The sequence below is a fragment of the Caloenas nicobarica genome, chromosome 9 (genome assembly GCF_036013445.1).
Source record: "Caloenas nicobarica isolate bCalNic1 chromosome 9, bCalNic1.hap1, whole genome shotgun sequence".
NCBI classification, from domain to species: Eukaryota; Metazoa; Chordata; class Aves; order Columbiformes; family Columbidae; genus Caloenas; species Caloenas nicobarica.
The window spans coordinates 24,685,464-24,707,288 of NC_088253.1; the positions used below are offsets into that span (position 1 = coordinate 24,685,464).

Genomic DNA, 21,825 nt, shown 5'->3' on the forward strand with positions numbered 1-21,825 from the left:
GACTCAATCCAGTTGGAATAGCTAGCTCCCTGGCAAGCGTGTGCGTGGTGTCTCGGGGGGGTACCGGGAATGAACGGGACGGGCGTCGGGGCGAGGGCCGGGAGGCTGCGGAGCTCTCGCTGCGGCCGGCTCCCGGGGATCTGGAGGCAGCCGGTTCAGGGCAGGGCAGTCCTTGGTGAGGTCCCCGGAGCCGGCAGAGGGGCGTGAGGTGACAGGCGGGAACCTCCCGCCGGGTGTCGGTGCCCGCTGAGCGCGGCGGGACGGTGGGAGGGAGCGAGGGGAAGGGAGCGGCGAAATAGGCGGCAGGTGAGTGCGGGCGTGGCGAGGGTGACCGTGACGTTGGAACAGGAGGAACGGGATGGGCCAGTGCGGTGGGGAGGTGTTTAGTTAGGTTTCCCCCTCCTGCCCTCATGGCCGAGCTCGCGAAGCTGATGAGAGGCGTGTGACTCTTAGGGCAGGCGTGTGACTCTTAGGGTAGGTGGGCTAAAGGTCTGTGGCCTGGAGCCGTGTCTCCGGTGCAGCGCCCATTCCCGGTATTGCAGTCTCTCCGGGAGCGGCGCAGCCCCCTTTTGTCAGGGGGATGTTTAAAAACAGAGCTAAGGTGCGGTTGCAGGCTCGGCGGCGTGGCGAGTGGGGTGCCGCTTTGGCGGAAGTGCGGGAGCTCAGGGCGAGGCCCGGCGGGTTCTGTGTCTGTACGTGCGATTGGGTGTGTCCACCCACGCCAGGCTCAGGGTCCTTCCCGGCCCGAGCGCCCTCCCCGTGGAGAGGAGCCCCGTGGAGCCGTGGCACCCACGCGCTCAGCTTCCCCTTTCTGGACAACGTGGCACAAGAGAAAGAAAAAGAAAACGCACACACAAAAAGACAGCGCAAGACCTCGCGCCCAATATGCACGTGGCTTTGCGCTTCGGGCGGGGAGGCGATGGGCGGAGGGAATGGCAATTCAAGTGCAGCGCGGGCCGATCGCTTGCTTGCGTGCTGCCGCGGGCCGGGGACAGCTGGGGTCGGGACTCAGAGGCGCTGCCTCCGGGTGCCGTCGGCCAGCAGAGCAAGCCGGGCGCGTTAGCCTTCCGGCACCGGGCTGGCGGGCGGCGGTGTTCGTTTTCGGGACTTGCGGCCGTCCCTGCGACAGGGAGGCTTTCCTGCCGCGGCTCTCTGGTTTTTTTGTTTTGGTTTGGTTTGGGTTTTTTTGCGGGATTCCCGCGGGACGCGGCACGCCTGCTCGCCCGGGGCTGCCGCGGCGCGCCTCAGTGCTGCCGTCGTGTGGCGAAACTCGGGTACTGCAGCGCACGGCCAGCAAGCGCTGCCGCTGGGCGATGGCGCAGGCGCCCGTGCCAAAGGAAATGCCAAAGGAAAATGAAGGAGAAGGGTTTTTTCTGGTGTAGGTAACCATCCGCACGCCTTTTTAGTATAAAGTGAATGACCGCGGTTGGTTCTTTACTTTTTAGTGTCACTCTCTGGAGCTGCACGCTTTCAGCTTTACTGACTGAGCCAGACGCGTAGCAGCAGCAGCAGCAGCAGCAGCGGCAGCAGCGTCGCGAGGGCCAGAGCTGTGGCGGCGGATCCGTGAGCACAGATCCCGCTGGCGGCGCGAGCCCGTCCCGCGGCCTCGCTGGGGTTGTCTCCTGCGGCGGTGCCAGAGGGAAGGGGCGAGACGCTTTGTAGCGTCAGCGAGAGCGTTTCCTTGTCCGCTGAGCGTGTCCCAAATGGTGTCAGTTTGTCTTAACGTTGTCTCGAATTGCTCAAATCGCTCTGGCTTTTAAAAGATGCCTTGTGTTTCAAGGTGGCCCATTTCCCCCAAATCCTCCGTTAGCTCAGCTGCTTTCCTATCCCTTATTCCGACTGAATTCCTCTGCTTTCTTCTGCGTTATTTTTTTTCAGACGCTGAACTGTAATTTGGAATTTTTGTTTTTCAGAGGGGGAGCTGTGAACGCCTGATGCCCCCTTCTGGGGCTGCGCACACAGAGCATGAACCGCCACAGCAGCTGAGAAACACGCCGAACACCCTGAGTCTGCATGTGCAATGGGGAAAATAATAAGAAAAAGAACAATTTTAGGCCCTGGGGAAAGCGAACTCTCCCTGGATGCGCGCAGCTGGAAAGCAAAATGAACCATATTTTCGTGCGTTAAACCAAAAGCATGTTGTGAAAAAGTGCCAAAACCTCTCAAAATTAGGCATTTTTGAAAAGTTTAAGAAAAAAAAAAATAACCTGTCTTATGGACAGGCACACTGCCCCCCTTTTGGGGCAAATACGGAGTGAAACGCCAGCAGTTGCAGGGGCATTGCTGGGGATGATCCGGTGTGGAGTCTCTGTCGTGGGTCGGTTCTTCAGAGCGAATTCTCCTTTGCGGGTTGTCCCAGGTGAGTCGTCTGCTGTGGGTGGTCCCGGGTGGACCCCCCAGGTGCAGGTCACCCCCACACACGTCCCGTGCCCCCCCCGCCCCGTGCACCTTTCTACTTGCACTGCCTCCCGCGTGTCTCTGCCCCTCCCCAAACGATTTCTCTCCAAACGTGCCCCGCGGGCATTTTTTCCCCCGTGAGACGTGTCCCCGCTCCCTCCTCTCTCCTCTCCGGCCCCCCCGTTCCACACTGCCCCCCCCGTCGCCCCTTTGCTCGCGGACCCCCGGGGCGCCTGCGCTGCCCCAAAGCGCCCCTTGTCTCCCCCCGTAGCTCTGTCCTCCCCACCCACTCGCTGCTCTGCAGCCCAGCCCCATGGCAGTTGTTTTCCCTGGGAAGCTATATTTCTATTTCTAGTCGTATATATTTATGCATGTATATATATACCCACATATGAAATTATTTTTAAGTTTCTATAGATGATATATAGAGAGATACCTATATGTATATTTTATATATGTGTGTGTATATATATATGTATATGCAGATGGAGCATCCGAGGACTCTAACGGACCGAGAAAGAACTAGAAATGGAAACAGAAATGAAATAGAAGGGAAAGCCGCGCCGGCTATGCAAATCGCCTGGAGGTTCCAGCGAGTGGGTGGAGAGAACGCGAAGGGCGGTGCAGAGCGGGCCAATCAGGACGCGTGAGAAAGCTGGAGGGGTTCGTGGGGGCGGAACACGGGGAGGAGCAGCCAATGGGACGGCGCGGTGGCGTGGAAAGCAGCCAATCAGAAAAAATGCCGAAAAGGAGCCCGCTAGGGTGTATTTTAGCTCACCGGGAGGATTGGGGGGCCACCTGGGGATAACGTGAATAGAGAAACCTCGATGACATGTAATGGTCAGTGGCAGAAGTTGATTGACGGGAACCTGAGGAATCCAGCCGAGCAGATCCACCGGTCCTAGTAAAGCCAGGGAAACACAGAAAAGGAACGGAGTTTTTAATTGATACTGGAGTATCTTGTTCTATTTTGAACCAGGAAACGATACCCTCAGATAAAGATTTTGTAACTGTAGTGGGAGCTACTGGCCAACAAGAGAAAGCTTTATTTTTACGGCCAATCAAATATAAGTTAGGAAAACCAATCGGAATGTATAAGTTCTTATATACGCCTAGGTCTCCAAAACTGTTACTAAGACGAGACCTATGAAAACAATTGAAAGCAATCATAACATTCAAACGGGGGAAAGTGAGATTCAAGATAAAAGAGCTGAGTTTTTAATTGGCAATGATTCAAACTGACAAGCAAAGCCAAATAGCTTGGGAAATATTGGATCGAGTATTTGCAGGGGTATGGGCTTCGGCAGTTCCCGGTAAATCAAAGAATGCAGAACCAGTGAAAATCAATTTGAAAGCTGGAGCTGGACCGGTCAGAACTAGACAATATCCTCTGAAATTAGAGGATAGAGAAGGGGTAAAAGAAATGACCGGTAACTTTTTGCAGTTTAGGCTGCTGATAGAATGTGAGTCAGAAGCGAACACTTCAATCCGGCCTGTAAAGAAACCAGACAGTAGAAGCTATAGGTTAGTGCAAGATTGGAGAGCAGTAAACAAAATTACTGCAGATTTACACCCGGTAGTAGCTAACCCTTACACATTGTTAGATAAATGGCGAGATAATCACAAATGGTCTACTGTGTTGGATTTCAAAGATGCCTTTTTCTGTCTTGCATTAGCCAAAGAGAGTCAGAAGCTTTTTGCTTTTGAGTGGGAAAATCCCTTTAGTGGGAGAAAGACGCAATTAGCCTGGGTCGTGTCACCCCGGGGATTCAGGAGCAGCCCTGTGATTTTCGGAAACCAGTTAGCATGAGAACGTGACGCCTGGGAAGCTCTTCCGGGCAATGGGACTTTGTTGTCTCCTTATAGGCACAAAACCCAAAGAGGGTTGTGTGCAATGGACTGTAAGCTGACTGATTTTCTGCGATTAAGTGAGCATGGGGTTTCCCAACAGAAGGCCCGGCCGATGCGGCACCGAGTGACTTATCTGGCATTGGAGATCTCCGGAGGACGGCGAGAGCTGGGGACAGAGCGGAAAGAACCTGTTTGCCGGACGCCGGAACCGGCGACGGTAAAAGGGCTGCGGACGTTTCTTGAAAGGACAGGTTGGTGCGGGCTTTGGATTTATAATGATGGACTCTCAGTAAAGCCTTTGTACGAACTGTTAAAAGAAAACAGCTCCGAGTTGAATTGGACGGGAGAAGCCGGGAGGGCTTTTTCGCAACTGAAAAAGGAACTGGCGAGGGCTCCGGCCCTGGTCCTCCCAGGTGTCACCAAACCGTTTTGGTTGTACTCACACGAAAGGCAAAGTATTGCTTTGGGTGTTCCGGCACAGCAGTTAAGATCTCCTAAGCGAGCCGTGGTCTGCTTCCCTAAGCAACCAGACGAAGCGAGCAAAGGCCGGCCTGGCTGTCTTTGAGCCGTGGCAGCTGTCGCGCTCGATGTGCGGGAAGCTCGTAAGCTCACTGTGGGACAGCAAATGACTGTATTAGCGTCCCCTGAAATACCAGGCCGTGTGGGTGGAACAAGATGATGGAAATATTGCTACTACTGACATTGTCAATCCAGCTTCTCTCCTCAGTGGATCTGTTTCGGAGCCTGTGGTGTCCGGTTGCTCGGAAACAACAGAAGCTGTTTACTCCAGCGGACCGGATCTAAAGGACCAGCCAGCCACTGGAGGATGCTGAAGGCTCCTGGTTCACCGTCGGAAGCAGCTCTGCGTAAAGCAAGGAGTACGTCAAGCCGGGTATGCGGTGACAACTACCCACAAGGTAATCGAAACTAAACCTTTACCTGCAGAGACCTCTGCCCAGAAAGCTGCGCTCACACGAGCTTTAGAATTATCCAAAGAGAAGAAGGTTAATATTTGCACTGTTTCAAAGTACGTTTTTAGAATGGTGCGCGCCATTTGAAAAGAACAAAGTTTATTAACAGCAGAAGGAAGACAGATTAAATATGATACTCCAATTGTTGGGAGCTGTGCCATTGCTAGAAAAGTTGCCATCGTGCATTGCAAAGGGCGTCGAAAGGGAGCAGCGATCGGGAAATTGGAACTAAATTGGCAGATCGCAGATTATACTGCTAGACAAGCAGTGTCACGGCCCCCCTGCCCTGCCTGGCCTCGCTGGCTTTTCTGTTGTTCCGTGGCGGTCCTTCTCCCACCCTTTCTAACTGCTTTCCCCTCCCTCCCCCAGCCAGCCATCCCCTCTTTCTTTTCTCTCTTCCTGGGTGTTTTTTTCTTTCTGCGTATCTCTCTCCAGCGGCCCAGCGCCGTTGGTTTGGTTTGGTTTTTTCCGCTCCGGCGCCGTCCCGCTCTCTGTGCCTCTTTCCCCTGGCTGTCATTCTGTGGTGCTCCTCATGTCTGTGTTCTTGCAATTCCTCCGTCTCTGTCCTGCAGCCCATGCTATTGTCCTGCTCCCTGTCGTCGTTTCTCTCCCTGCATTCTGCCCCCGTCCTTTTTTCCCTTCCTCGCTCCATCTCTCGGTCCTGCTCCCTGCCCGCCCCCGTTCCTGTTTCTCTGCCCTTCTCCTGGTCTTTCCCCTCGTTTCTCTGTCCCGTTGCCTCTTTGTTTTTGTTTCCGTGACGGTCTGCCCCGCTCCCTGTCCCGCGGCCCGGCGCCCGTTTCTCCTTGGTCTGTCTCTCCCGCTGCCCGTTCTAGGAGTTTTCCCCACCGTCTCTGTCCTGCTGCTTGTCTCTGATCTTGGCCTCTCCTTCCCTTTGCCCTGCCTCCCTGTCCCTTTTGCCTCTCTCTCTGTGTCGCCTTGTCTTGCTCGCTGTCCCTGTCTTTCTCTGACAAGCTGACCTGCTCCTTGCCCTCCTTTTTCGTGGAATCACAGGCTCATTCTGCTTGGAAAAGACACGTGCAATTTTGTAATCTCTCGACTGTTTAGAGAAACTACCTGGAAGAGATCATTCCTTTTCTTGTTTTCTTTTCTTTTTTTTTTTTTTTTTTTCTTTTCTGTTCGTTTGTTTGCAGCGAGGCAGCTCATGAGGACAGGTGAGCTGCTGGACTCTTGAACAAAAACGTTGAGGGCGAGGAAGGGAATCCTGGCTACGCTTAGGCTAGGGGAAATGTACGTCGGTATGCGTGTCTGTCATCTGCGCGGCTCTGGGAAAGCGCGTTCCAGGGCAGCTGAAGCTGCCCGCGGGTCAAGAAGAAGGGCCGGGGGTCTGAAAAGAAGCGGGCGCGCTGCGGCGGCGCGGGGGGCGCGGCGCGCCCGCGCTCGGTGCTGCCGTCTGGTGGCCACGGGCCGGTACTGCAGCTGGGAAGCGGCGCCCTGTGCCCGTGCCGGGGCGGGGCCGAGGGGGGCGCTGCCGCTGCGGGCGGGGCCGTGGCCGTCAGAAAGCGGGGGGCAGCGGTCGGACCGGCCGCCGGGAAAAAAAAAGAGGCCCCCGGCTCTCGTGGGGCAGCCCCGCTGCGAGGGGGCACGGGCGAGGCGGCAGCAGGAGGCGGCAGTCTTCTCGGTCCCGGGCAGAGGGGGGAGAAACCTGCCGGCCGGCGCTCCTTAGGGTTGAGCGTTTCTCTTGTCTTTGTTCACAGTGAATTTATGGGCACACTGGAAATAGCCTTGAATGTTTAAACGTAGAACTGAATTTTTAGTGAGAAGTGGCATGGGTATAGTTAATTTTGGAGCACCTGGGTGCCAGTTGAAATGTAAGGAATGAAACGGGATGGAAACTAGTAATCGAACCTGGGGTTTACTTGTGGGTTTTTTTCCTTGTTAATATGTCGATGGCATGTTGTCCTGCGGCTCGATCCCCGTTCTGTTTAGTGGAGTCTTCAATTGAGGACATTCAGGTAAAAAAATGTGTCCTTCCAGAAAAGGACTAATCGTTTGTAGGGCTGAGAGAGGCTTTTAAGTACGTGATCCGAATTGAAGCTGAATACTACTTTACGATGCTGCTGTTGGTCTTCGCTTTCGTTTGTTTCCCCACCGCTCCCTAATGTTTGGGAGCTCCAAGTCGGATTTTATTTTTTTCAATGACTAAGACGTGTTTTTCCCCCAGGAGGGGCTGAGCTTCAAAATGAATGTGTTTGCTCACAAATGTGCGAGTCCGTTGGTGTAAGACAAACAGAAACCCACCGTAGTCAAGTTCGAAGCGTGTGTCTGGGAGATGGATGGTTTAATTTTACGAGTCCACACCTATGCAATTTTAGTGCCGGAGGAAAATGAAAGCTAAGGGCTTTTTGTGGTGTGGGTAGGCATCCGCACACCTTTTTAGGATAAGCGAATGACCGCGGTTTGTTCTTTACTTTTCAGTTTCCATCTTTGAAGCTGCACGGCCAAATGCGCTCGGGGTCCCCGCAGGGCGGCGAGCAGGCGAGTGAGGATGCAGAGCGGGCCAATCAGACGGCGCGAGCAAGGTTGAGGGGCGGAGCGCTGATAGGCGGAGAGAATGGCGATTGACGTGCGTAGGCAGCCAATGAGGTTGGCGAGGGGGCGGTGCTTGTGAAGTCCCTACTGCGCATGCCCAAATGGGCGCAGTCCTCAGTCAGGTCCGGCGCCGGCGCGGGCTTGTGGGGGCGGAGCGCGGGAAGGAGCATCCAATAGGAGGACAGCGCGGTGGGGTGGAAAGCAGCCAATGAGAGCGCGCCGACTCAATCCAGTTGGAATAGCTAGCTCCCTGGCAAGCGTGTCCGTGGTGTCTCGGGGGGGTACCGGGAATGAACGGGACGGGCGTCGGGGCGAGGGCCGGGAGGCTGCGGAGCTCTCGCTGCGGCCGGCTCCCGGGGATCTGGAGGCAGCCGGTTCAGGGCAGGGCAGTCCTTGGTGAGGTCCCCGGAGCCGGCAGAGGGGCGTGAGGTGACAGGCGGGAACCTCCCGCCGGGTGTCGGTGCCCGCTGAGCGCGGCGGGACGGTGGGAGGGAGCGAGGGGAAGGGAGCGGCGAAATAGGCGGCAGGTGAGTGCGGGCGTGGCGAGGGTGACCGTGACGTTGGAACAGGAGGAACGGGATGGGCCAGTGCGGTGGGGAGGTGTTTAGTTAGGTTTCCCCCTCCTGCCCTCATGGCCGAGCTCGCGAAGCTGATGAGAGGCGTGTGACTCTTAGGGCAGGCGTGTGACTCTTAGGGCAGGCGTGTGACTCTTAGGGCAGGTGGGCTAAAGGTCTGTGGCCTGGAGCCGTGTCTCCGGTGCAGCGCCCATTCCCGGTATTGCAGTCTCTCCGGGAGCGGCGCAGCCCCCTTTTGTCAGGGGGATGTTTAAAAACAGAGCTAAGGTGCGGTTGCAGGCTCGGCGGCATGGCGAGTGGGGTGCCGCTTTGGCGGAAGTGCGGGAGCTCAGGGCGAGGCCCGGCGGGTTCTGTGTCTGTACGTGCGATTGGGTGTGTCCACCCACGCCAGGCTCAGGGTCCTTCCCGGCCCGAGCGCCCTCCCCGTGGAGAGGAGCCCCGTGGAGCCATGGCACCCACGCGCTCAGCTTCCCCTTTCTGGACAACGTGGCACAAGAGAAAGAAAAAGAAAACGCACACACAAAAAGACAGCGCAAGACCTCGCGCCCAATATGCACGTGGCTTTGCGCTTCGGGCGGGGAGGCGATGGGCGGAGGGAATGGCAATTCAAGTGCAGCGCGGGCCGATCGCTTGCTTGCGTGCTGCCGCGGGCCGGGGACAGCTGGGGTCGGGACTCAGAGGCGCTGCCTCCGGGTGCCGTCGGCCAGCAGAGCAAGCCGGGCGCGTTAGCCTTCCGGCACCGGGCTGGCGGGCGGCGGTGTTCGTTTTCGGGACTTGCGGCCGTCCCTGCGACAGGGAGGCTTTCCTGCCGCGGCTCTCTGGTTTTTTTGTTTTGGTTTGGTTTGGGTTTTTTTGCGGGATTCCCGCGGGACGCGGCACGCCTGCTCGCCCGGGGCTGCCGCGGCGCGCCTCAGTGCTGCCGTCGTGTGGCGAAACTCGGGTACTGCAGCGCACGGCCAGCAAGCGCTGCCGCTGGGCGATGGCGCAGGCGCCCGTGCCAAAGGAAATGCCAAAGGAAAATGAAGGAGAAGGGTTTTTTCTGGTGTAGGTAACCATCCGCACGCCTTTTTAGTATAAAGTGAATGACCGCGGTTGGTTCTTTACTTTTTAGTGTCACTCTCTGGAGCTGCACGCTTTCAGCTTTACTGACTGAGCCAGACGCGTAGCAGCAGCAGCAGCAGCAGCAGCAGCAGCAGCAGCGTCGCGAGGGCCGGAGCTGTGGCGGCGGATCCGTGAGCACAGATCCCGCTGGCGGCGCGAGCCCGTCCCGCGGCCTCGCTGGGGTTGTCTCCTGCGGCGGTGCCGGAGGGAAGGGGCGAGACGCTTTGTAGCGTCAGCGAGAGCGTTTCCTTGTCCGCTGAGCGTGTCCCAAATGGTGTCAGTTTGTCTTAATGTTGTCTCGAATTGCTCAAATCGCTCTGGCTTTTAAAAGATGCCTTGTGTTTCAAGGTGGCCCATTTCCCCCAAATCCTCCGTTAGCTCAGCTGCTCTCCTATCCCTTATTCTGACTGAATTCCTCTGCTTTCTTCTGCGTTATTTTTTTTCAGACGCTGAACTCTAATTTGGAATTTTTGTTTTTCAGAGGGGGAGCTGTGAACGCCTGATGCCCCCTTCTGGGGCTGCGCACACAGAGCATGAACCGCCACAGCAGCTGAGAAACACGCCGAACACCCTGAGTCTGCATGTGCAATGGGGAAAATAATAAGAAAAAGAACAATTTTAGGCCCTGGGGAAAGCGAACTCTCCCTGGATGCGCGCAGCTGGAAAGCAAAATGAACCATATTTTCGTGCGTTAAACCAAAAGCATGTTGTGAAAAAGTGCCAAAACCTCTCAAAATTAGGCATTTTTGAAAAGTTTAAGAAAAAAAAAAATAACCTGTCTTATGGACAGGCACACTGCCCCCCTTTTGGGGCAAATACGGAGTGAAACGCCAGCAGTTGCAGGGGCATTGCTGGGGATGATCCGGTGTGGAGTCTCTGTCGTGGGTCGGTTCTTCAGAGCGAATTCTCCTTTGCGGGTTGTCCCAGGTGAGTCGTCTGCTGTGGGTGGTCCCGGGTGGACCCCCCAGGTGCAGGTCACCCCCACACACGTCCCGTGCCCCCCCCGCCCCGTGCACCTTTCTACTTGCACTGCCTCCCGCGTGTCTCTGCCCCTCCCCAAACGATTTCTCTCCAAACGTGCCCTGCGGGCATTTTTTCCCCCGTGAGACGTGTCCCCGCTCCCTCCTCTCTCCTCTCCGGCCCCCCCGTTCCACACTGCCCCCCCCGTCGCCCCTTTGCTCGCGGACCCCCGGGGCGCCTGCGCTGCCCCAAAGCGCCCCTTGTCTCCCCCCGTAGCTCTGTCCTCCCCACCCACTCGCTGCTCTGCAGCCCAGCCCCATGGCAGTTGTTTTCCCTGGGAAGCTATATTTCTATTTCTAGTCGTATATATTTATGCATGTATATATATACCCACATATGAAATTATTTTTAAGTTTCTATAGATGATATATAGAGAGATACCTATATGTATACTTTATATATGTGTGTGTATATATATATGTATATGCAGATGGAGCATCCGAGGGCTCTAACGGACCGAGAAAGAACTAGAAATGGAAACAGAAATGAAATAGAAGGGAAAGCCGCGCCGGCTATGCAAATCGCCTGGAGGTTCCAGCGAGTGGGTGGAGAGAACGCGAAGGGCGGTGCAGAGCGGGCCAATCAGGACGCGCGAGAAAGCTGGAGGGGTTCGTGGGGGCGGAACACGGGGAGGAGCAGCCAATGGGACAGCGCGGTGGCGTGGAAAGCAGCCAATCAGAAAAAATGCCGAAAAGGAGCCCGCTAGGGTGTATTTTAGCTCACCGGGAGGATTGGGGGGCCACCTGGGGATAACGTGAATAGAGAAACCTCGATGACATGTAATGGTCAGTGGCAGAAGTTGATTGACGGGAACCTGAGGAATCCAGCCGAGCAGATCCACCGGTCCTAGTAAAGCCAGGGAAACACAGAAAAGGAACGGAGTTTTTAATTGATACTGGAGTATCTTGTTCTATTTTGAACCAGGAAACGATACCCTCAGATAAAGATTTTGTAACTGTAGTGGGAGCTACTGGCCAACAAGAGAAAGCTTTATTTTTACGGCCAATCAAATATAAGTTAGGAAAACCAATCGGAATGTATAAGTTCTTATATACGCCTAGGTCTCCAAAACTGTTACTAAGACGAGACCTATGAAAACAATTGAAAGCAATCATAACATTCAAACGGGGGAAAGTGAGATTCAAGATAAAAGAGCTGAGTTTTTAATTGGCAATGATTCAAACTGACAAGCAAAGCCAAATAGCTCGGGAAATATTGGATCGAGTATTTGCAGGGGTATGGGCTTCGGCAGTTCCCGGTAAATCAAAGAATGCAGAACCAGTGAAAATCAATTTGAAAGCTGGAGCTGGACCGGTCAGAACTAGAAAATATCCTCTGAAATTAGAGGATAGAGAAGGGGTAAAAGAAATGACCGGTAACTTTTTGCAGTTTAGGCTGCTGATAGAATGTGAGTCAGAAGCGAACACTTCAATCCGGCCTGTAAAGAAACCAGACAGTAGAAGCTATAGGTTAGTGCAAGATTGGAGAGCAGTAAACAAAATTACTGCAGATTTACACCCGGTAGTAGCTAACCCTTACACATTGTTAGATAAATGGCGAGATAATCACAAATGGTCTACTGTGTTGGATTTCAAAGATGCCTTTTTCTGTCTTGCATTAGCCAAAGAGAGTCAGAAGCTTTTTGCTTTTGAGTGGGAAAATCCCTTTAGTGGGAGAAAGACCCAATTAGCCTGGGTCGTGTCACCCCGGGGATTCAGGAGCAGCCCTGTGATTTTCGGAAACCAGTTAGCATGAGAACGTGACGCCTGGGAAGCTCTTCCGGGCAATGGGACTTTGTTGTCTCCTTATAGGCACAAAACCCAAAGAGGGTTGTGTGCAATGGACTGTAAGCTGACTGATTTTCTGCGATTAAGTGAGCATGGGGTTTCCCAACAGAAGGCCCGGCCGATGCGGCACCGAGTGACTTATCTGGCATTGGAGATCTCCGGAGGACGGCGAGAGCTGGGGACAGAGCGGAAAGAACCTGTTTGCCGGACGCCGGAATCGGCGACGGTAAAAGGGCTGCGGACGTTTCTTGAAAGGACAGGTTGGTGCGGGCTTTGGATTTATAATGATGGACTCTCAGTAAAGCCGTTGTACGAACTGTTAAAAGAAAACAGCTCCGAGTTGAATTGGACGGGAGAAGCCGGGAGGGCTTTTTCGCAACTGAAAAAGGAACTGGCGAGGGCTCCGGCCCTGGTCCTCCCAGGTGTCACCAAACCGTTTTGGTTGTACTCACACGAAAGGCAAAGTATTGCTTTGGGTGTTCCGGCACAGCAGTTAAGATCTCCTAAGCGAGCCGTGGTCTGCTTCCCTAAGCAACCAGACGAAGCGAGCAAAGGCCGGCCTGGCTGTCTTTGAGCCGTGGCAGCTGTCGCGCTCGATGTGCGGGAAGCTCGTAAGCTCACTGTGGGACAGCAAATGACTGTATTAGCGTCCCCTGAAATACCAGGCCGTGTGGGTGGAACAAGATGATGGAAATATTGCTACTACTGACATTGTCAATCCAGCTTCTCTCCTCAGTGGATCTGTTTCGGAGCCTGTGGTGTCCGGTTGCTCGGAAACAACAGAAGCTGTTTACTCCAGCGGACCGGATCTAAAGGACCAGCCAGCCACTGGAGGATGCTGAAGGCTCCTGGTTCACCGTCGGAAGCAGCTCTGCGTAAAGCAAGGAGTACGTCAAGCCGGGTATGCGGTGACAACTACCCACAAGGTAATCGAAACTAAACCTTTACCTGCAGAGACCTCTGCCCAGAAAGCTGCGCTCACACGAGCTTTAGAATTATCCAAAGAGAAGAAGGTTAATATTTGCACTGTTTCAAAGTACGTTTTTAGAATGGTGCGCGCCATTTGAAAAGAACAAAGTTTATTAACAGCAGAAGGAAGACAGATTAAATATGATACTCCAATTGTTGGGAGCTGTGCCGTTGCTAGAAAAGTTGCCATCGTGCGTTGCAAAGGGCGTCGAAAGGGAGCAGCGATCGGGAAATTGGAACTAAATTGGCAGATCGCAGATTATACTGCTAGACAAGCAGTGTCACGGCCCCCCTGCCCTGCCTGGCCTCGCTGGCTTTTCTGTTGTTCCGTGGCGGTCCTTCTCCCACCCTTTCTAACTGCTTTCCCCTCCCTCCCCCAGCCAGCCATCCCCTCTTTCTTTTCTCTCTTCCTGGGTGTTTTTTTCTTTCTGCGTATCTCTCTCCAGCGGCCCAGCGCCGTTGGTTTGGTTTGGTTTTTTCCGCTCCGGCGCCGTCCCGCTCTCTGTGCCTCTTTCCCCTGGCTGTCATTCTGTGGTGCTCCTCGTGTCTGTGTTCTTGCAATTCCTCTGTCTCTGTCCTGCAGCCCATGCTATTGTCCTGCTCCCTGTCGTCGTTTCTCTCCCTGCATTCTGCCCCCGTCCTTTTTTCCCTTCCTCGCTCCATCTCTCGGTCCTGCTCCCTGCCCGCCCCCGTTCCTGTTTCTCTGCCCTTCTCCTGGTCTTTCCCCTCGTTTCTCTGTCCCGTTGCCTCTTTGTTTTTGTTTCCGTGACGGTCTGCCCCGCTCCCTGTCCCGCGGCCCGGCGCCCGTTTCTCCTTGGTCTGTCTCTCCCGCTGCCCGTTCTAGGAGTTTTCCCCACCGTCTCTGTCCTGCTGCTTGTCTCTGATCTTGGCCTCTCCTTCCCTTTGCCCTGCCTCCCTGTCCCTTTTGCCTCTCTCTCTGTGTCGCCTTGTCTTGCTCGCTGTCCCTGTCTTTCTCTGACAAGCTGACCTGCTCCTTGCCCTCCTTTTTCGTGGAATCACAGGCTCATTCTGCTTGGAAAAGACACGTGCAATTTTATAATCTCTCGACTGTTTAGAGAAACTGCCTGGAAGAGATCATTCCTTTTCTTGTTTTCTTTTCTTTTTTTTTTTTTTTTTTCTTTTCTGTTCGTTTGTTTGCAGCGAGGCAGCTCATGAGGACAGGTGAGCTGCTGGACTCTTGAACAAAAACGTTGAGGGCGAGGAAGGGAATCCTGGCTACGCTTAGGCTCGGGGAAATGTACGTCGGTATGCGTGTCTGTCATCCGCGCGGCTCTGGGAAAGCGCGTTCCAGGGCAGCTGAAGCTGCCCGCGGGTCAAGAAGAAGGGCCGGGGGTCTGAAAAGAAGCGGGCGCGCTGCGGCGGCGCGGGGGGCGCGGCGCGCCCGCGCTCGGTGCTGCCGTCTGGTGGCCACGGGCCGGTACTGCAGCTGGGAAGCGGCGCCCTGTGCCCGTGCCGGGGCGGGGCCGAGGGGGGCGCTGCCGCTGCGGGCGGGGCCGTGGCCGTCAGAAAGCGGGGGGCAGCGGTCGGACCGGCCGCCGGGAAAAAAAAAGAGGCCCCCGGCTCTCGTGGGGCAGCCCCGCTGCGAGGGGGCACGGGCGAGGCGGCAGCAGGAGGCGGCAGTCTTCTCGGTCCCGGGCAGAGGGGGGAGAAACCTGCCGGCCGGCGCTCCTTAGGGTTGAGCGTTTCTCTTGTCTTTGTTCACAGTGAATTTATGGGCACACTGGAAATAGCCTTGAATGTTTAAACGTAGAACTGAATTTTTAGTGAGAAGTGGCATGGGTATAGTTAATTTTGGAGCACCTGGGTGCCAGTTGAAATGTAAGGAATGAAACGGGATGGAAACTAGTAATCGAACCTGGGGTTTACTTGTGGGTTTTTTTCCTTGTTAATATGTCGATGGCATGTTGTCCTGCGGCTCGATCCCCGTTCTGTTTAGTGGAGTCTTCAATTGAGGACATTCAGGTAAAAAAATGTGTCCTTCCAGAAAAGGACTAATCGTTTGTAGGGCTGAGAGAGGCTTTTAAGTACGTGATCCGAATTGAAGCTGAATACTACTTTACGATGCTGCTGTTGGTCTTCGCTTTCGTTTGTTTCCCCACCGCTCCCTAATGTTTGGGAGCTCCAAGTCGGATTTTATTTTTTTCAATGACTAAGACGTGTTTTTCCCCCAGGAGGGGCTGAGCTTCAAAATGAATGTGTTTGCTCACAAATGTGCGAGTCCGTTGGTGTAAGACAAACAGAAACCCACCGTAGTCAAGTTCGAAGCGTGTGTCTGGGAGATGGATGGTTTAATTTTACGAGTCCACACCTATGCAATTTTAGTGCCGGAGGAAAATGAAAGCTAAGGGCTTTTTGTGGTGTGGGTAGGCATCCGCACACCTTTTTAGGATAAGCGAATGACCGCGGTTTGTTCTTTACTTTTCAGTTTCCATCTTTGAAGCTGCACGGCCAAATGCGCTCGGGGTCCCCGCAGGGCGGCGAGCAGGCGAGTGAGGATGCAGAGCGGGCCAATCAGACGGCGCGAGCAAGGTTGAGGGGCGGAGCGCTGATAGGCGGAGAGAATGGCGATTGACGTGCGTAGGCAGCCAATGAGGTTGGCGAGGGGGCGGTGCTTGTGAAGTCCCTACTGCGCATGCCCAAATGGGCGCAGTCCTCAGTCAGGTCCGGCGCCGGCGCGGGCTTGTGGGGGCGGAGCGCGGGAAGGAGCATCCAATAGGAGGACAGCGCGGTGGGGTGGAAAGCAGCCAATGAGAGCGCGCCGACTCAATCCAGTTGGAATAGCTAGCTCCCTGGCAAGCGTGTCCGTGGTGTCTCGGGGGGGTACCGGGAATGAACGGGACGGGCGTCGGGGCGAGGGCCGGGAGGCTGCGGAGCTCTCGCTGCGGCCGGCTCCCGGGGATCTGGAGGCAGCCGGTTCAGGGCAGGGCAGTCCTTGGTGAGGTCCCCGGAGCCGGCAGAGGGGCGTGAGGTGACAGGCGGGAACCTCCCGCCGGGTGTCGGTGCCCGCTGAGCGCGGCGGGACGGTGGGAGGGAGCGAGGGGAAGGGAGCGGCGAAATAGGCGGCAGGTGAGTGCGGGCGTGGCGAGGGTGACCGTGACGTTGGAACAGGAGGAACGGGATGGGCCAGTGCGGTGGGGAGGTGTTTAGTTAGGTTTCCCCCTCCTGCCCTCATGGCCGAGCTCGCGAAGCTGATGAGAGGCGTGTGACTCTTAGGGCAGGCGTGTGACTCTTAGGGTAGGTGGGCTAAAGGTCTGTGGCCTGGAGCCGTGTCTCCGGTGCAGCGCCCATTCCCGGTATTGCAGTCTCTCCGGGAGCGGCGCAGCCCCCTTTTGTCAGGGGGATGTTTAAAAACAGAGCTAAGGTGCGGTTGCAGGCTCGGCGGCGTGGCGAGTGGGGTGCCGCTTTGGCGGAAGTGCGGGAGCTCAGGGCGAGGCCCGGCGGGTTCTGTGTCTGTACGTGCGATTGGGTGTGTCCACCCACGCCAGGCTCAGGGTCCTTCCCGGCCCGAGCGCCCTCCCCGTGGAGAGGAGCCCCGTGGAGCCGTGGCACCCACGCGCTCAGCTTCCCCTTTCTGGACAACGTGGCACAAGAGAAAGAAAAAGAAAACGCACACACAAAAAGACAGCGCAAGACCTCGCGCCCAATATGCACGTGGCTTTGCGCTTCGGGCGGGGAGGCGATGGGCGGAGGGAATGGCAATTCAAGTGCAGCGCGGGCCGATCGCTTGCTTGCGTGCTGCCGCGGGCCGGGGACAGCTGGGGTCGGGACTCAGAGGCGCTGCCTCCGGGTGCCGTCGGCCAGCAGAGCAAGCCGGGCGCGTTAGCCTTCCGGCACCGGGCTGGCGGGCGGCGGTGTTCGTTTTCGGGACTTGCGGCCGTCCCTGCGACAGGGAGGCTTTCCTGCCGCGGCTCTCTGGTTTTTTTGTTTTGGTTTGGTTTGGGTTTTTTTGCGGGATTCCCGCGGGACGCGGCACGCCTGCTCGCCCGGGGCTGCCGCGGCGCGCCTCAGTGCTGCCGTCGTGTGGCGAAACTCGGGTACTGCAGCGCACGGCCAGCAAGCGCTGCCGCTGGGCGATGGCGCAGGCGCCCGTGCCAAAGGAAATGCCAAAGGAAAATGAAGGAGAAGGGTTTTTTCTGGTGTAGGTAACCATCCGCACGCCTTTTTAGTATAAAGTGAATGACCGCGGTTGGTTCTTTACTTTTTAGTGTCACTCTCTGGAGCTGCACGCTTTCAGCTTTACTGACTGAGCCAGACGCGTAGCAGCAGCAGCAGCAGCAGCAGCGGCAGCAGCGTCGCGAGGGCCAGAGCTGTGGCGGCGGATCCGTGAGCACAGATCCCGCTGGCGGCGCGAGCCCGTCCCGCGGCCTCGCTGGGGTTGTCTCCTGCGGCGGTGCCAGAGGGAAGGGGCGAGACGCTTTGTAGCGTCAGCGAGAGCGTTTCCTTGTCCGCTGAGCGTGTCCCAAATGGTGTCAGTTTGTCTTAACGTTGTCTCGAATTGCTCAAATCGCTCTGGCTTTTAAAAGATGCCTTGTGTTTCAAGGTGGCCCATTTCCCCCAAATCCTCCGTTAGCTCAGCTGCTTTCCTATCCCTTATTCCGACTGAATTCCTCTGCTTTCTTCTGCGTTATTTTTTTTCAGACGCTGAACTGTAATTTGGAATTTTTGTTTTTCAGAGGGGGAGCTGTGAACGCCTGATGCCCCCTTCTGGGGCTGCGCACACAGAGCATGAACCGCCACAGCAGCTGAGAAACACGCCGAACACCCTGAGTCTGCATGTGCAATGGGGAAAATAATAAGAAAAAGAACAATTTTAGGCCCTGGGGAAAGCGAACTCTCCCTGGATGCGCGCAGCTGGAAAGCAAAATGAACCATATTTTCGTGCGTTAAACCAAAAGCATGTTGTGAAAAAGTGCCAAAACCTCTCAAAATTAGGCATTTTTGAAAAGTTTAAGAAAAAAAAAAATAACCTGTCTTATGGACAGGCACACTGCCCCCCTTTTGGGGCAAATACGGAGTGAAACGCCAGCAGTTGCAGGGGCATTGCTGGGGATGATCCGGTGTGGAGTCTCTGTCGTGGGTCGGTTCTTCAGAGCGAATTCTCCTTTGCGGGTTGTCCCAGGTGAGTCGTCTGCTGTGGGTGGTCCCGGGTGGACCCCCCAGGTGCAGGTCACCCCCACACACGTCCCGTGCCCCCCCCGCCCCGTGCACCTTTCTACTTGCACTGCCTCCCGCGTGTCTCTGCCCCTCCCCAAACGATTTCTCTCCAAACGTGCCCCGCGGGCATTTTTTCCCCCGTGAGACGTGTCCCCGCTCCCTCCTCTCTCCTCTCCGGCCCCCCCGTTCCACACTGCCCCCCCCGTCGCCCCTTTGCTCGCGGACCCCCGGGGCGCCTGCGCTGCCCCAAAGCGCCCCTTGTCTCCCCCCGTAGCTCTGTCCTCCCCACCCACTCGCTGCTCTGCAGCCCAGCCCCATGGCAGTTGTTTTCCCTGGGAAGCTATATTTCTATTTCTAGTCGTATATATTTATGCATGTATATATATACCCACATATGAAATTATTTTTAAGTTTCTATAGATGATATATAGAGAGATACCTATATGTATATTTTATATATGTGTGTGTATATATATATGTATATGCAGATGGAGCATCCGAGGACTCTAACGGACCGAGAAAGAACTAGAAATGGAAACAGAAATGAAATAGAAGGGAAAGCCGCGCCGGCTATGCAAATCGCCTGGAGGTTCCAGCGAGTGGGTGGAGAGAACGCGAAGGGCGGTGCAGAGCGGGCCAATCAGGACGCGCGAGAAAGCTGGAGGGGTTCGTGGGGGCGGAACACGGGGAGGAGCAGCCAATGGGACGGCGCGGTGGCGTGGAAAGCAGCCAATCAGAAAAAATGCCGAAAAGGAGCCCGCTAGGGTGTATTTTAGCTCACCGGGAGGATTGGGGGGCCACCTGGGGATAACGTGAATAGAGAAACCTCGATGACATGTAATGGTCAGTGGCAGAAGTTGATTGACGGGAACCTGAGGAATCCAGCCGAGCAGATCCACCGGTCCTAGTAAAGCCAGGGAAACACAGAAAAGGAACGGAGTTTTTAATTGATACTGGAGTATCTTGTTCTATTTTGAACCAGGAAACGATACCCTCAGATAAAGATTTTGTAACTGTAGTGGGAGCTACTGGCCAACAAGAGAAAGCTTTATTTTTACGGCCAATCAAATATAAGTTAGGAAAACCAATCAGAATGTATAAGTTCTTATATACGCCTAGGTCTCCAAAACTGTTACTAAGACGAGACCTATGAAAACAATTGAAAGCAATCATAACATTCAAACGGGGGAAAGTGAGATTCAAGATAAAAGAGCTGAGTTTTTAATTGGCAATGATTCAAACTGACAAGCAAAGCCAAATAGCTTGGGAAATATTGGATCGAGTATTTGCAGGGGTATGGGCTTCGGCAGTTCCCGGTAAATCAAAGAATGCAGAACCAGTGAAAATCAATTTGAAAGCTGGAGCTGGACCGGTCAGAACTAGACAATATCCTCTGAAATTAGAGGATAGAGAAGGGGTAAAAGAAATGACCGGTAACTTTTTGCAGTTTAGGCTGCTGATAGAATGTGAGTCAGAAGCGAACACTTCAATCCGGCCTGTAAAGAAACCAGACAGTAGAAGCTATAGGTTAGTGCAAGATTGGAGAGCAGTAAACAAAATTACTGCAGATTTACACCCGGTAGTAGCTAACCCTTACACATTGTTAGATAAATGGCGAGATAATCACAAATGGTCTACTGTGTTGGATTTCAAAGATGCCTTTTTCTGTCTTGCATTAGCCAAAGAGAGTCAGAAGCTTTTTGCTTTTGAGTGGGAAAATCCCTTTAGTGGGAGAAAGACGCAATTAGCCTGGGTCGTGTCACCCCGGGGATTCAGGAGCAGCCCTGTGATTTTCGGAAACCAGTTAGCATGAGAACGTGACGCCTGGGAAGCTCTTCTGGGCAATGGGACTTTGTTGTCTCCTTATAGGCACAAAACCCAAAGAGGGTTGTGTGCAATGGACTGTAAGCTGACTGATTTTCTGCGATTAAGTGAGCATGGGGTTTCCCAACAGAAGGCCCGGCCGATGCGGCACCGAGTGACTTATCTGGCATTGGAGATCTCCGGAGGACGGCGAGAGCTGGGGACAGAGCGGAAAGAACCTGTTTGCCGGACGCCGGAACCGGCGACGGTAAAAGGGCTGCGGACGTTTCTTGAAAGGACAGGTTGGTGCGGGCTTTGGATTTATAATGATGGACTCTCAGTAAAGCCTTTGTACGAACTGTTAAAAGAAAACAGCTCCGAGTTGAATTGGACGGGAGAAGCCGGGAGGGCTTTTTCGCAACTGAAAAAGGAACTGGCGAGGGCTCCGGCCCTGGTCCTCCCAGGTGTCACCAAACCGTTTTGGTTGTACTCACACGAAAGGCAAAGTATTGCTTTGGGTGTTCCGGCACAGCAGTTAAGATCTCCTAAGCGAGCCGTGGTCTGCTTCCCTAAGCAACCAGACGAAGCGAGCAAAGGCCGGCCTGGCTGTCTTTGAGCCGTGGCAGCTGTCGCGCTCGATGTGCGGGAAGCTCGTAAGCTCACTGTGGGACAGCAAATGACTGTATTAGCGTCCCCTGAAATACCAGGCCGTGTGGGTGGAACAAGATGATGGAAATATTGCTACTACTGACATTGTCAATCCAGCTTCTCTCCTCAGTGGATCTGTTTCGGAGCCTGTGGTGTCCGGTTGCTCGGAAACAACAGAAGCTGTTTACTCCAGCGGACCGGATCTAAAGGACCAGCCAGCCACTGGAGGATGCTGAAGGCTCCTGGTTCACCGTCGGAAGCAGCTCTGCGTAAAGCAAGGAGTACGTCAAGCCGGGTATGCGGTGACAACTACCCACAAGGTAATCGAAACTAAACCTTTACCTGCAGAGACCTCTGCCCAGAAAGCTGCGCTCACACGAGCTTTAGAATTATCCAAAGAGAAGAAGGTTAATATTTGCACTGTTTCAAAGTACGTTTTTAGAATGGTGCGCGCCATTTGAAAAGAACAAAGTTTATTAACAGCAGAAGGAAGACAGATTAAATATGATACTCCAATTGTTGGGAGCTGTGCCATTGCTAGAAAAGTTGCCATCGTGCATTGCAAAGGGCGTCGAAAGGGAGCAGCGATCGGGAAATTGGAACTAAATTGGCAGATCGCAGATTATACTGCTAGACAAGCAGTGTCACGGCCCCCCTGCCCTGCCTGGCCTCGCTGGCTTTTCTGTTGTTCCGTGGCGGTCCTTCTCCCACCCTTTCTAACTGCTTTCCCCTCCCTCCCCCAGCCAGCCATCCCCTCTTTCTTTTCTCTCTTCCTGGGTGTTTTTTTCTTTCTGCGTATCTCTCTCCAGCGGCCCAGCGCCGTTGGTTTGGTTTGGTTTTTTCCGCTCCGGCGCCGTCCCGCTCTCTGTGCCTCTTTCCCCTGGCTGTCATTCTGTGGTGCTCCTCATGTCTGTGTTCTTGCAATTCCTCCGTCTCTGTCCTGCAGCCCATGCTATTGTCCTGCTCCCTGTCGTCGTT

The 21,825-nt window shown here is 54.8% G+C and overlaps 1 long non-coding RNA gene across 35 annotated transcripts in view; it reads left to right on the forward strand.

The window, feature by feature from the left end:
* Positions 1–21,825, forward strand: part of LOC135991876 (uncharacterized) — a 76,129-nt gene that overhangs the window by 19,623 nt on the left and 34,681 nt on the right. For 26 of the 35 annotated variants that reach the window (XR_010606645.1, XR_010606646.1, XR_010606647.1 and 23 more), the window contains 12 exons: positions 1,914–2,359; positions 2,883–3,060; positions 4,349–4,499; positions 4,963–5,165; positions 9,927–10,372; positions 10,896–11,073; positions 12,362–12,512; positions 12,976–13,178; positions 17,916–18,361; positions 18,885–19,062; positions 20,351–20,501; positions 20,965–21,167. This is a non-coding gene — a long non-coding RNA (uncharacterized LOC135991876). The remainder of the gene's footprint in view (positions 1–1,913; positions 2,360–2,882; positions 3,061–4,348; positions 4,500–4,962; positions 5,166–9,926; positions 10,373–10,895; positions 11,074–12,361; positions 12,513–12,975; positions 13,179–17,915; positions 18,362–18,884; positions 19,063–20,350; positions 20,502–20,964; positions 21,168–21,825) is intronic. The other 9 variants (XR_010606639.1, XR_010606653.1, XR_010606630.1 and 6 more) reach the window with 9 other exon arrangements.